Source organism: Ranitomeya variabilis, chromosome 6 (assembly GCF_051348905.1).
Source record: "Ranitomeya variabilis isolate aRanVar5 chromosome 6, aRanVar5.hap1, whole genome shotgun sequence".
In the NCBI taxonomy this organism is placed as follows: domain Eukaryota; kingdom Metazoa; phylum Chordata; class Amphibia; order Anura; family Dendrobatidae; genus Ranitomeya; species Ranitomeya variabilis.
The window spans coordinates 45,384,120-45,398,158 of record NC_135237.1 but is presented as its reverse complement, the minus strand read 5'-3'; the positions used below and the strand labels follow the sequence as shown (position 1 = coordinate 45,398,158).

The window sequence follows — 14,039 nt, the reverse complement described above, 5'->3', positions numbered from 1 at the left end:
CACAAAAGTCACCATCTAGAGATCTACTCTTAGTAGCTGTTTGCTAGACCTGGTGCTAATGCCCCAATCTGGCAGACAGTCGCAAGCCACACATCACAGGCCCACGAGCGACATGTCACTTACACCAGCCAACTGGGACTCCAAAAATGCTTAAATCACTTAATGTATATGGTGCACACTTGTACACCAGCTTTTTTTTTAGCAACTTACACCAACATTCTTGGCTCATTTAGCTTAGTAAATTTAATTTTATAAAGATGATTTTTCCCATTAGATTAGGAGCTACTAGTCGCCTTGCGGATGTTTCCTTGTATCTAGTATTGTAGCACCATCTCCTCCAGGTAAGAGCGAGCTCTCTACTCTTCTGTCACCACTTACTAAAAGCCAGCAATGCGCTACATGGCCAAAACCGTCCTCCATCTCCGCAGTTCACCTATTCTTCTGTGTATTTGCACAGAGCACTTGAAATAGGATTGGTTCTACAATATTCCTATTCCTGGTAAGATACATAAAATAAACAGTAATGATAAAGAAACCACTACATTAACCATTAAACATCCATTGTTCACTGTTTGCACTGATTGAGTTTCCTATAAACACATAGAAAGCCCCAGACACCTGCGTCTAATTCACGGCCTATGTAAAGCCTCATATTTATTTTTACCAGAGCCTATTTGCACACAGCTCTGAAGCCGATGTGAGGGCAATAATAGCATTTCTGGGTTACGGTGCTTGTGCGCCTTTTGTTTATTCAGCGCCAATAGAATGAACCATGGCGTGGTGTCGATTACTACACGGCTTTTATAAAAGAAGGGGATAGAGAAAAAAGGGTTTGTTTACATGATCATCAAAAACGCTATTCCAAGTCATGTGTCTAAGTATATCCACCACTTACACTGGCATCTGACTGTTTACACGCTGACTTTTCCATTGTGTTTGGAAGTCAGACACTTCCAGTTTATATTATGTGGCCAAACTATTTGTAATGGAAGAAACCCACCACAGCAATTATGCATCCTCTTCTACTCAGGACCTCCATTGGCAGAGTAACGGACAAAGTGTTTGGTCTAGTGCCATCTCCACTCAGAGGTAAGGTGATTACCATGAATGGTGGCCCATTGGTAGATGTTATGCTCCTGCTTTATGTAATGTGATTTGGTTATATAGCGCTATCTATCACTGTCCCCAATGGGGCTCACAATCTAAGATCCCTATCAGTATGTCTTTGGAACCTGGGAGGAAACCGGTGGACCTGGAGGAAACCCACGTAAACACGGGGAGAACATACAAACTCCTTGCAGATGTTGACCTTGGTGGGATTTGAACCCAGGACCCCAGCGCTGCAAGGCAATACTGCTAACCACTGAGCCACCGTGCATTACTTTTGTGTGATCTTGTTGCTTTATGCACTATCCCTGTGTGATGACATAATTGTGTGCAATATATCTGTACTGTGACATTAATGTGCAGTGCACTGATTGCACCATGTGGAGTGCGTTATAGTAATTTACTCTGCCCTGTATTTTGACATCACTGTGTTTATTACCTCCATATTATGACATCACTATGTGCATTATTCTTCTGCTGTGAAAATCACGGTGAATTATCTCTAGTATGTGACATCACTGTGCATTATTTTTCTACTGTGACTTCACCTTGAATTAAAAATATTTGGACACAAAATTTGACATTTTAACTGTTTAGTAAAACATATTGAAGATAGTATTATGTAATCACTATGTGCTTAAAGTGCAGACTCTCAGCTTTAATTTGAGGGAGTTCACATCCTAATTGGAGTAAGGGTTTAGAACTTAATGCTCTTCATTGCATAACTGCCTCTTTTTCAAGGGACCAAAATTAATTGAACAGTTATCTCAAAAGCTGTTTAATCGGCTGCATGGGCTATTCCCTCATTAATCCATCATCAATTAAGTAGGTGAAAGGTCTGGAGTTGATTCCAGGTGTGGCATTTGCATTTAGAAGCTGTTGCTGTGAAGCTACAACATGCAGTAAAAGGAAGTAGGGCACACCATCATTAGGCTGAAAAAAGAAGAAGAAATCCATCAGAAAGAAGCGGAAATATTAGGAGTGGCCAAATCAACAGTTTGGTACATTCTGCAAAAAAAGAGCACACTGGAGATCTTGGGATCTCAAAAAGGCCTGGATGTCCATAGACAACAGTGGTGGATGATCCAACAATCCTTTCAATGGTGAAGAAAAACCCCTCCCAACATCCACCCAAGCGAAGAACACTCTCCAGGAAGTAGGTGTTTAGTATGTAAGTTTATCATAAAGAGAAGACTTCATGAGAGCAAAGACAGAGGGTTCACCACAAGGTGCAATCCATTAATCAGCATTAAAAGTAAAAATGCCAGATTAGACTTTGACAAAAAAAACACGTAAAGAAGCCAGCCCAATTCTGGAAAAGCATTCTGTGGACAGATAAAACTAAAATCAACCTGTAGCAGTGTGATGGGAAGAAGAAAGTATGGAGAAGGCCCCATGAATGATGTTCCCCTATGCCGGCACGCTGTTTAATGCTTTTGTCATAGATTGACACTGGAATTTAACAGTCACTGGTGGAGCTCTGTGTCACCACCATTAGCTGCAGGGTATTGGGCGGACCCATCCCATGAGCCCACTCCATGCACCCCCCCGATTTGCACTGTACATGTACAGAGCATGGGAAACAAGCAAGGAAAATTGGAGCTGCTAACAGAGGAAGCGAGATATGATGTCATAGGCCTCACTGAAACTTGGTGGGATGATACACATAATTTAAATACAAACTTTGAAGGCTATAGCTTATTTATTATTAACAGGTTTAACAAGAGGGGAGGAGGTGTTGCATTGTATGTTAGGGAAACGTATATCTCCACACAGGTCCAAGCTTCAGAGACTGGTATCTCTGTAGAAACTGTTTGGGTAAGAATACAAGGAGAGGACAGAAAGGGGGGGGGCATATCTAAAGAAGAATAAAATGCTGTCTGCAGGGAAGCAGGGCAAGCGTTAGAAGAGCGAAAGCCAGTAATGATGTGAAGCTTGCAAATGAGACCAAAAGCACTAAAAAAAGGTTCTTGTGGTATGTCAAAAGCAAAAGAAAAGTCAAAGATGCCCTAGGATTTTTACAAGATGAAAAGGGTGAAGTGGTCAAAAATGATGTTGACAAAGCCGAACTTTTATATTCCTATTTTGCATCTGTGTTCTCTAAGAAAGCATAATTGTAACATAAACTAATCTTCACAGTGCCATCAAAGGAATAAAATAATCCACACTATCTATAAACAGAGAGATGGTGTTGGAACACTTGGCTAATTTAAATTTATTTAAACCTCCTGGTCCAGATGAATTAGATCCTAGGGTACTGAAAGAGTTAGCAGAGGAAATTGCAGAACCACTAGCCAGAATCTTTGAAAAATCCTGGAGCACATGAGAAGTCCCAGAAGATTGGAGAAGAGCAAATGTTGTCCCTATATTCAAAAAAGAAAAGAAGCCAGGAAATTACAGGCCAGTGAGCCTTACTTCTATACCAGGAAAGATCTTTGAACAAATTATTAAACAGCATTTATGTAAGTACTTGGATAAGAATACAGTAATTAACCAGAGCCAGTAGGGGTTTGTAGCCAACAAGTCATTGGAGACTAATCTAATTTCCTTCTATGATGGAATCACTAACTGGATGGATCAGGGAAATGCAGTAGATATAGCATATCTCGACTTCAGCAAAGCATTTGATAAAGTATCTCATACCATCCTTTTGAAAAAATGACCACGTATGGGATTGACAAGGCTGTGGTTAGGTGGATTCATAACTGGCTCAGTGATCATACTCAGAGAGTGGTAATAAATGGTTGTATATCCAATTGGAAGAGTATTTCAAGTGGAGTACCACAAGACTGTCCTGGCCCTAGTGTTGTCCAACATTTTTATAAATGATCTAGATAAGGGAACTGAAGGTAAACTAATTAAATTTGCAGATGATGCAAGCTAGGAGGGATAGCTAAATGTACCTTCACACTAAGCGACGCTGCAGCGATATCGACAACGATGCCGATCGCTGCAGCGTCGCTGTTTGGTCACTGGAGAGCTGTCACACAGACAGCTCTCCAGCGACCAACGATGCCGAAGTCCCCGGGTAACCAGGGTAAACATTGGGTTGCTAAGCGCAGGGCCGCGCTTAGTAACCCGATGTTTACCCTGGTTACCAGTGTTAAATGTAAAAAAACAAACACTACATACTTACATTCGCGTCCCCCGGCGTCCGCTTCCCTGCACTGTGTAAGCGCCGGCAGTAGCAGGGCACAGCGGTGACGTCACCGCTGTGCTTTGCTTTCCGGCCAGCACTGACACACTCAGTGCAGGAAGCTCTGAGCAGCAGCGCGGACGCCGGGGGACGTGACAGACATCAGAGGGTGAGTATGTACTGTTTTTTTTTTACTTTTACAATGGTAACCAGGGTAAATATCGGGTTACTAAGCGCGGCCCTGCGCTTAGTAACCCGATATTTACCCTGGTTACCATTGTAAAACATCGCTGGCATCGTTGCTTTTGCTGTCAAACACGACGATACACGCCGATCTGACGACCAAATAAAGTTCTGGACTTTCAGCAACGACCAGCGATATCACAGCAGGATCCTGATCGCTGCTGCATGTCAAACACAACGATATCGCTATCCAGGACGCTGCAACGTCACGGATCGCTATCGTTATCGTTGTAAAGTCGTTTAGTGTGAAGCGTCCTTAACACTAGAGAAGACAGAGAAAGGATTCAGAAGGATCTAGATAAGCTTGAACAATGGGCAGCGACTAATAGAATGGTATTTAACAGAGAAATGCAAGATTATGGGAAAGAAAAGCAAAAATTACATCTACAGAATTGGAGGAATAGAACTAAGCAACAGCACATTAAAAAGACTTGGGAATACTAACAGATCACAGACTGCACATGAGTCAACAGTGTGATGCTGCTGCAAAAAGGCAAACACAGTTCTAGGATGTATTAAGAGAAGCAAAGAGTCTAAATCACGTGAAGCAATTATCCCCCCTACTGCTCATTGGTCAGGCCTCATCTGGAATACTGTGTCGAGTTCACATTTTAGAAAAGATATGGAAAAACTGGAGCAGGTTCAGAGAAGAGCTACTACGATGGTGAGCGGACTGCAAAGTTTGTCTTACTAGGAACGATTTAAGGATTTCAGAATGTTTAGCAAAAAAGAGGGCAAAGAAGAGACTTAATGGCTGTCTACATATATCTGAAGGGTTGTCACAGTGTAGAGAGATCATTCTTGTTTTCATTTGCACATGGAAACACGAGAAGCAATGGAATGAAACTGAAAGGGAGAAGATACAGAGTGTAAGGGTGATCAATGAGTGGAACATGCTGCCAGGAGAGGTGGTGAGTTCTCCTTCAATGGAAGTCTTCAAACAGAGGCTGGACAAATATCTGTGTGAGATGGTTTAGCGAATCCTGCATTGAGCAGGGGGTTGGACACTTGAGGTCCCTTTTAACTTTAACATGCTATGATTCTATGATTACTGGAGGCCTCTTGCCAGCCTCCTGAACCAATTTTCTTCTTTTCATTCAATTTTGAGGTAATTTAGGTAATGTCACCGTTGTACCAAATTGAAGCAATTTTTTGATGACTTCTTCGGAGTGCTCCATGATATATCTATTGCCTTAGAAAAAAATTTGCACCCTTCTCTTGACTGATAACTTTGAACAATGAGATCCCTTTGCTGTGTGGTAAGCTGTTTATGGACCATGACTTTTGTTGTAAAATGCAACTAAGAAAATGCCAGGAAAATCCTAGAACAGCTAGACTTTCTATGAGGTTAATCAGAATCACGGTGAATAATGGCTGCCGTGTACTGACTACTATTTACCATAAGTGTAAATGTGATTCACTAATTCTGAGCACAACCACTTCCCCAATTATAAGAGAGTGTTCATACTTATGTAACCACATTATTTTTGAATGTTTATTTTCCCAATCAAAATTATTTCATTTTGTTTCTCAATGGAGTTGTAGGTGAAAAAAGTTCTGAATTGATTATTCGTGGTATGATTATTTTACATGACAAAAACCTGGCATTTTAGCGGGAGGTGTAGACTTTTTATATCCTCTGCACGATTATGATCAATGTCTGATAAATGTTCCTATGTGAAAAGACTGAGACTGGTCCAAAGTGACTCAATAGATGCAATGAGTCCCGTTCTCTCATCTCATTATTCTTCATGTGTCTCTGGTCAGCTCCACACCCCCATGGGCCTTGTAAAATACCATTGTCTTTACGTTATACAAATAACTTGACTACATCTGCAGCTTGGTCATTCATCTAAGCTAAGCAGTGTGAAAGTGAAAGGGTCTCTAATCAGGGCACTTGAAGGCAGAGTGAAGTGCTCTTATATCCCCACCACCTCATTGCCAGCAGATGGACAGAGAAAAAGTCACTGAGAGTACAAATAAAGTCACAGACAATGGCGAAGTGTGAAAGTGGAGGATGCTACAATGAAGATCTGAGAAACCTTGGGCGGTTAGGCATGGTGTCCATGCTATATCGTATTCCCATATTTATATATATCGTGATATTTGGATCAGTTTTATGAAACTAACATATAGGATTAGAAAGTTCATGAAACTAAAGAAAAGTTTATAGTTTTTTCTGTTGCCTCAGATTTAAAAATATTTAAAAAGTAAAAACTTTATATGTTTATAAAAACTAGGATATAGTTTTACTTCTGGGGGTAATATATTTCACTGCACACAAAAAGTTTTCCAATACAGCAATCACGTTGAACGTCAGGGTATACACGGATCGGCTCGATGGCTGGATCATTCATGTAGGTCATTAAATCATCGTTGGCAGAACATTAGAATATAAACGCTATTCTAACCATCGTTCTGTTTCCATACAGTAATGTCAGCCCATGTGAACAGTCTATTAATTACTTACCAACATTTGCCGTACATCTATGGCACATGTCAGATGCAGGGGTGCATGTAGCGGGCTCAGGAGCTGAGCCTGCCCCATACGTGGAAGATGCCGGGTGTGTGTATCCTCATAATAGCACATTCTTTCTTAGAGCTCATGCTATTACATGTTTTGCAGAATTACTTCACAATAACTCACATCAAGCAATCAGAATGTAGCTCTTTAGCAATAGTTTGTTATTATGAGTTGTCATGCTATTGGACTTTCTGTCCCTATAATAACACTGAGCTATCAGGACCGGAAGGAAGTTCTGCCTTGGGAGCATGAGGACAGAAGCTTTTCTTCCGCCTGTGACTTCAACCATGTATAACTTTTCCAAGTAACGCCTCATGTACATGACAGAGCAGTGTATACAGGGCAATGCTGTACGCAGGTTCTTAACTATGCCTAGGGTCCATTGGCCCTTTATGAGAAGCCCATTACTAATAAAGGCCATAGTAGTTGGTGGTCCCTCTTGGAAAATTTCTATTTGGAGCCATGGTCTTCAAGTTATGTCACCGTCTGTACAATTAGTTGTTCGTGGTTATGGGACCCTTTTCCAAATTTTACTTTTCTGACTTTTGACTCTCTTTAGGATTATCTTGTAAAAATCAATAAATTAAATCAGTATTTGGTGTGACTGCCCTTTGCCTTAAAAGCAGCATCAATTCTTCTAGGTTCTCCTGTACATTATTTTTTTATCTGGGCAGGGAAGTTGAGTCCAAACATGTTGGAGAAATAACCACAGGTCTTCTGTGGATGTCACTTGTGCAAATCCTTTTGTCTCTTCATGTAATGCCAGATTGACTGGAGGATGCTGAAATCAGGGCTCTGTGGGGGCCATATCATCACTCCCAGGACTGTTCTCAATTACATTGTGTGTTTGGAGACATTGTCCTGCACCAGATAAGTGTCTGCCTGCATTTCTCAGCTTTGAGGACACCATTAATCCTCACCAAATCTTTATCTTCATTTGCTAAATTGCAGCCCAAAATTTGCAAGTACCCTCCACCATGCTTCGCTGCAGCCTGTAGACATTCCATATTGTACCACTCTCCAACCCTTCTGCAAACAAACTGCATTCTGTTACAGCCAAATATTTCACATTTTGACTCAGTCCAGAGCAAAGGCTTTCATGTTTCTGCATCATGATTCCTATGTTTTCTTACTTAGTTGAGTCACCTGGTCTTGACTTCATGTGGAATGTATGGCTTTTTGGCCGCAATTCTTCCATGAAGACCACTTCTGCACAAACTTCTCCGAACAATAGATGGGTGTAGCTGAGTCCTACTGATTGCTGTCCGTTCTGAGCTGATGGCACTGCTGGACATTTTCTAATTTCGAAGGGAATTAAATATGATATGTCTTTCACCCACTGCACTAAGCCCACTTTTTTGTGACGCCAATGCTGAAAAATGGAGAAAAATACTTATACGTCATGCAATAACTTCAGGGAGTTTTCTGATTGACTCTAACTTTATTCTGCAGCTGCACAATGATCTCAAAAATACAGCCAGGAACATTAGGAACATTAGATCATTAGGAACTATCTACAGCGTAAAGAAGATCAAGGAGTCCTGGAAGTGATGATATGGCCCCATCAGAGCCCTGATCTCAATATCACCAAGTCTGTCTGAATGTTAGAATTGAGAGTCCTCAGTGGTTGATACAACCACTGTATAAACCACTGAGGACTCTCAATTCTAAACATTTTTCTATCTACTGGCTAACACGGTACCAAGATATATATCTTTCCTGTATCAAATCTGTCTGGAATTACATTAAGAGACAGAAGGATTTGCACAAGCCAAAATCCACTGAAGATCTGTGGTTAGTTTTCCAAGGTGTTCGAGACAATCTCCTTGCCGAATTCCTTCAAAAACTGTGTGCAAATATCTACTATATAATTTTCTAAGGGTACTTCCGTCTGTCTGTCCTTCTGTCTGTCTGTCGCGGTTATTCGTTCGCTGATTGGTCTCGCCAGCTGCCTGTCATGGCTGCCGCGACCAATCAGCGACGCGCACAGTCCGGAAAAAAATGGCCGCTCCTTACTCCCCGCACTCACTGCCCAGCACCCGCATACACCCCTCCGGTCACCGCTCACACAGGGTTAATGCCGGCGGTAACGGACCGCGTTATGCCGCGGGTAACGCACTCCGTTACCGCCGCTATTAACCCTGTGTGTCCCCAACTTTGTACTATTGACGCTGCCTATGCGGCATCAATAGTACAAAATGTAATGTTAAAAATAATAAATAAAAAAAAAAAACCTGCTATACTCATGCTCTGTAGTCCACTGAGCCGCTCGCGCAGCCCGCCATCTTCCGTTGCAGGTTGCGGTGGCAAAGATGGTATGGCAGAAGGACCTGCCATGACGTCACGGTCATGTGACCGCGACGTCATCACAAGTCCTGCGCGCCTGCGCGGAAAGGATCTGACGTGACGTCACTGTCATGTGACCGCGACGTCATCACAGGTCCTGCGCTCAGACCAACCATGGGACCGAAAGCTGCCGTGGACTACAAGGGGCCCTCGGAAAGGTGAGTATATGTTTATTTTTTATTTTTTAACCTGTGACAAACGTGGCTGGGCAATATACTACGTGACTGACCAATATACTACGTAGCTCTGTGCTGTATACTACTTCGCTGTGCAATATACTACGTGGCTCTGTGCTGTATACTACGTCACTGGGCAATATACTACGTCGCTGGGCAATATACTATGTAACTGGGCAATATACTACGTCGCTGGGTAATATACTACGTCGCTGGGCAATATACTACGTGACTTGGCAATATACTACGTGGCTGGGCAATATACTACGGCGCTGAACAATATACTATGTCGCTGGGCAATATACTACGTCGCTGGGCAATATACTACGGCGCTGAACAATATACTACGTCACTGGGCAATATACTACGTGGCTGGGCAATATACTACGTGGCTGGGCAATATACTACGTCACTGGGCAATATACGACGTCGACATGCATATTCTAGAATACCCGATGCGTTAGAATCGGGCCACCATCTAGTCTACTATATAATTGTCTAAGGGTCACTTCCGTCTGTCCTTCTGTCTTTCTGTCTGTCTGTCTGTCACGGATATTCATTGGTCGCGGCCTCTGTCTGTCATGGAAATCCAAGTCGCTGATTGGTCACGGCAAAACGGCCACGACCAATCAGCGACGGACACAGTCCGGCGGCAAAATGGCTGCTCCTTACTCCCCGCAGTCAGTGCCCGCTCCATAATCCCCTTCACTCAGCGCTGACACAGGGTTAATGGCAGCGGTAACGCAGTCCGTTACCGCTGCTATTAACCCTGTGTGACCAACTTTTTACTATTGATGCTGCCTATGTGGCATCAATAGTTAAAAGATCTAATGTTAAAAATAAAAAAAATAAAACATTGTTATATACTCACCGTCCGTTGGCCCCCGCATCCAAAACAGGCCTTTCCCGCTCCTCGCGTCTCTCCTGTGACCGCTCCATGCATTGCTTTCTCGGGAGATGATGACATAGCGGTCTCGCGAGACCGCTATGTCATCATCTCGCGAGACCGCAATGCACTCTTGGGACTGCAGCGCGCAAGGAGCGTCGGTAAATGCTTCGCCTGGATCCGGGGCCAACGGAAGGTGAGGATATAACTATTTTTTATTTTAATTCTTTTTTTTAACAGGGATATGATGCCCACATTGCTATATACTGCGTGGGCTGTGCAATATACTACATGGGCTGTGCAATGTACTACAAGGGCTGTGCAATATAATACGTGGGCTGTGCAATATAGTACATGGACTGCTATATACTACGTGGGCTGTGCAATGTACTACGTGGGCTGTGCAATATACTACGTGGGCTGTGCAATATACTATGTGGGCTATGCAATATACTACGTGGGCTGTGCAATCTACTGCATGGGCTGTGCAATGTACTACGTGAGCTGTGCAATATACTGCGTGGGCTGTGCTATATACTACGTGGGCTGCTATATACTACGTGGGCTGTGCAATATACTACGTGGGCTGTGCAATATACTGCGTGGGCTGTGCTATATACTACGTGGCCTGTGTTATACACTACGTGGCCTGTGTTATACACTACGTGGCCTGTGTTATACACTACGTGGGCTGTGTTATACACTGCGTGGGCTGTGTTATACACTACGTGGGCTGTGTTATACACTTCGTGGGCTGTTATATACTGCGTGCGTGGGCTGTTATATACTACGTGGCTGTGTTATATGCTACGTGGGCTGTTATAAACTACGTGGCTGTGTTATATGCTATGTGGGCTGTTATACACTCTGTGGGCTGTGCTATATACTACGTGGATGTGCTATATACTCCGTGAGCTGTGCTGTATACTACGTGGCTGTGCTATATACTACGTGGCTGTACTATATACTACGTGGCTATGCAATATACTACGTGGCTTTGCAATATACTACGTGGCTGTGCTATTTACTACGTGGGCTGTTATATACTACATGGCCGGCCACGAACAATCAGCAACAGGCGCAGTCCTCTGTATGCAATGTATTATTCTAAAATCTTCATAAATAAACTACATACATATTCTAGAATACCCAATGCATTAGAATCGGGCCACCATCTAGTCTATAATAATTAATTGATGCTGTTTTAAAGGCAAAGGGCGTTCACACCAAATATTTGATTTTGTTTTAGTTTTCTATTTTGTTAATTTACCTTTATATTTTGTTAATTGATAATATTAAGCTATTAACGTTTTTATTTTAGAAAGCATTCTTACTGCGCTACGGTGCTGAATATGCTTACTTCTGAAGAGTCAACAGTGGCCAATACAAGAAGGACTGAAATCTTAAGGATGCTAACAGCGCCATTTTTGTGCCTGTCAAGTAGACGGCTTCATAGACAAGTGTCTGAATAAGAAAAGTAACAGCAGCTGACAGGAGAGGTGACAGCGCAGTGCAGAGAAGACAGGGTCACCATGAACGGCTCCAATAGAGTTGAAAGTTCAGTTCAGGCAGATTATAGATCCTACTTTCAATGCAAAGTGAGAGAGCGCCTTTGTTCTGACTCTTTGATGTCTTCTTTTTCTTTACACAACCGTTTGATACTCAGATATCATTTTATTCTATAGATAATACTATAAAAGTAATGTAATTTTTTTTCAGACTTCCAGGGAACAAACTTTAGAGTGTGATATACAAGGGGGAGGGGTACAGAGATAGAAAAAAAAAATATGAACTGCCTCTTTAAAATATAAACAGTATTTTCTATTTTTTCCACAAATGTATAATTTTCTTGATTTTAGAAATCCATGAAAAAAATCTCTAAGAATATCTAAGAAGATATTGAAAATTTCCTCTTGTCATAAACTCAGGTTGAAGTTATCATTTTTTTATAGTGGCTTATTTTATTATTTGTTTGTTTTTGTAGGATGTTCCCAGTATGCATTGTTTAGTATTTACAATAGTGGTCCATAAAAGGGACAAACAGTGAACCAGTCTATGGTCGTAAGTGGGCAAGGCTCTATGTACACCATGAGCATGACTGAAGCTAGGCATACATGAGTCGCCCGCAGGGCAGTGGGGTACTTGGTACCGGGTCCGGTCGCAAGGGGGATGTCACGGTGGCCGCGACCCGGTCAACGTTAAAGGGGAAAATGTTCAAAGATTGTCGTGACGCCACCTGTGGAGTTTAGTCAGTAGTTGGACCGGCGCTGCATTAAAGGGGTCCCCTGGGGGATGTTGTGGCAGCATAGATGCTACAGTTCCCACAGGTGAAGCGGGGTCCCCAGGGGTCCTATGGTGTGTGGCTAAGATGATATGTGCCGGTGAATGAATGGAGGAGACAAGTTGTAAGTCTTTACCTGGTTTACTGTAGGTTGCTGGCTACAGTCGAGGGTACTAGGCACGGGTGATGGTGGTCCGTCCGGCTCAGAGGCAATAGAGGGTTGCCTTCTCCAGTAGAGGTCCGTGAGCCTCTCCAACTAGCGCCATTAAAGGTGAGGTCCCTGCTGCCTGAAGTTTCCTACAAGGCATGACTGGCAGCTTGAGCCTTTTTACAGGGACTCTAACATGCCCTGGCTCCTCAGGTGCTGCTGCATCTTCCTTCTACTTCAGTGTCTCTGAACAACTAACTCCTCCTGCAGATCAGGGTACATAAAGTCTAGGGAAGCTCCCCTGAATCTGAGTCTTGAGCTCTCCCTCCTGGCCTGGATTCAGAATGTGTTGCATGTGTGGGTGCCTTACCTGGAGAAAAGAACTCCATTGCCTCTCAGCATGACATTACCTTCCCCGAAGGAGAAGTAACATCACTGCAGCAACCGGTTACCTGGGGTGCTACATACACATTACAGTAGATGACTTTCGGGCGATTGATCGGGCGACAGCCATCTCAGCTGACTCTCCCATAAATAGGAGCGCTCCTTCAGCCGAGTGCTCCTGTGTTCTCTATGAGAAAGCCACCAACTGACACATTAGCCAGCGGCTTATCTCCAGGTGATCAATGCAATGGGCAGTCCGAAATCGGACATGTGTGGAACAGAGGCAGTGTGATGTCCTGGTGTCATGCTCCTGGTTTTGAACCCTTGAGCCTGTGTTTTGAGGACGGCTTCACTGTCGGGTGTTTAGGTTCTGTTATTCTTGCTGCAGTCTGTCTAGCATTACACAGGTGTTCATATGGATGTGACACATACCACCTACCTATGTGCTGCACAGACTAAGTACCCCCCTTCAGATCAGCAGTATTTCCTTACAACAGTGATCTGTTTCTGCAGAATAATGTCCCTGTCGCCTCAAAATAACTGTTCAGGAAATGGACTGAGAAACCTGGCAAAGATCTCCAGGTGATGAGTATGTCGCCAAACTCCCCTGATCTTAATCTGATTCAGCATCCGTGGGATGTGCTGGACAAACAAGTCCCATCCATGGAGTTTCCATAGCACAAAACACCTTCAGAGGTTGTATGAAGTCCATGCTTCGACAGGTCAGAACTGTTTGTGCAGCACAAATGGGACCTTCAGCCCACAATAACACGTTTTAATTCAATATCTATCTGCTATAAAGGTAGAG

At 43.0% G+C, this 14,039-nt stretch overlaps 1 protein-coding gene across 2 annotated transcripts in view; it reads left to right on the top strand.

Moving 5' to 3' along the window:
- Nucleotides 1–14,039, top strand: part of C6H10orf67 (chromosome 6 C10orf67 homolog) — a 147,592-nt gene that overhangs the window by 95,963 nt on the left and 37,590 nt on the right. The gene's annotated exons all lie outside the window — the stretch shown is intronic.